Here is a 1,821-nt window from a genome sequence, read left to right as displayed (position 1 = left end):
CAAAATGAAATTTGAGCTTCCGGGAAGAATTTTCAAACTAAAATCAAAGATATGAACGAGCTAAGCCAAATTGAGCTGAAAAATAAAATAAAATGTATTTAAATTGGTGTTGACAAATTGCAGTAAGTAAAAAGAAAGGATGTACCAAGTATTTTGTTCGTTGATAAATTTGAAGTTAAATTGTCAGAGAAATGTGTGTTTTTGTTGTTATACTGTGGCAACAATAAGACAGACAAATAGTAAATAAACAATTAAGTTCGAGATTATTTTTCTGTGTAAGGTATTAAAGAAGTCATAAGTGGTTGATTTATCTCATGAATATAAAATGTTAGATCATTTTTAAGAACAGAGAAGCCCTTTTACCTTAGGTTTTTTAGCACGATTTTTAGCACCACTTAGATTTGAGAGTAAACTGTTGTAAACAATGCTTAAATAAATACATACAAATAAGTAGTGTTTCCCACCCTGTCTAGCAGCTTTAATATTTAAACACTTTAAAATAGTTATAGTTGCTTGACAAGTATCAGATTAACTAAATAATCTAATTTCATAAATAGAACATTAATGTTAATACTATAGAAAAAAGTTGCTATACCACTGAACTTTTAATTTGAAAGTAAAGTTCGTTCGTTTCCATGTTGACGTCATACGGTAGGCTGTTTTTTAAACACCTATTTTTCATTGATTTTTTTTCAGTGCGTGTTGTAAAGTTGTCTTAAAATGCCACGTTTGTCAAATAGCTAATCTGCTAAAAACACTTTAGACACTTTTTAAATGACAGCTGATTTGTTTTTGTGTGTTTTGTACAATGTCGGATTTATTTATTTATTTATTTATTTATTTATTGGACAGAATCATTTTCCGTACAAACTATTAATTTAAGCAAATTATAAAATTAATTTTAAAAATGCAAATGAAAGATCACATTTTCCCATTCCCTCTATTAACATCCCATCAGATGTTTGTCTTGGCATATTACGTCATGTTTTTAATATATTTTAACAAGAAATATATTAATTTAAAATTAAAATTAATTTCAAATAAAAAACGTTTTAGTTATATTTATTTTTTTTTACAGAAATTAGATAGATACATCGCAGTACATAGTCATTTATTTAAAAAATTTCAGTTATTTTTATTCTTTTCTGTTTCCTATTATTTTTGGGAAATCATTGGACAATTTATATTTTAAGGCTTTTTTTGTTGCAGTTGTTGTTTTACTCATGTTTAAACTTATAGAAGTGGATGGCGCTGGTAGCGTTTTGGTGCCAGAAGAGGGCAGTGTTACTTTATTTTACTGCAGATCTGAACTCTGCTGACTTGCAAGTGTTTGCAGAGATCTTGATCAAGAAAATGCTAAAATGCAAAATAACAAATGCTTATGATGCCTTTTGATTAAATGTAATATGATGTCGGATTATAAGACCATCGAATTGCTGTGATATTCTTATAGCTGATATGGGGCATTAACAAGCCTGCGTTTCAGCAATTATTTCTTTTTTGTAAAAAATATTTGCCTGCAATAATTTAGTCTATTCCTAAAAGATGTATTTGTATGTATCCAAAATAAAGCCTGTTCATTCACTTAGATTACTTAATTAATCTTCATTAAGCAGACCAAAAATTCACAAAAGCTGTAAAATTATAGCAATATTTTTTAAAAGAAACAGCACCACATCTGGGACTTTTACTACTAATTTGTAAATTCCCCTCCTTTTTGACACAAAAATCATAATTTTCAGTAAAGATGGCTGATTTCAAACAGATGGAAAAGTAAAGAAAAAAGCAACTAACAACACTGAAGGTGTTGTGTGGTTATTA

Source organism: Poecilia reticulata, chromosome 21, assembly GCF_904066995.2.
Source record: "Poecilia reticulata chromosome 21, P_reticulata-male-v2, whole genome shotgun sequence".
Classification (NCBI taxonomy): domain Eukaryota; kingdom Metazoa; phylum Chordata; class Actinopteri; order Cyprinodontiformes; family Poeciliidae; genus Poecilia; species Poecilia reticulata.
This window is presented reverse-complemented; position numbering follows the sequence as displayed.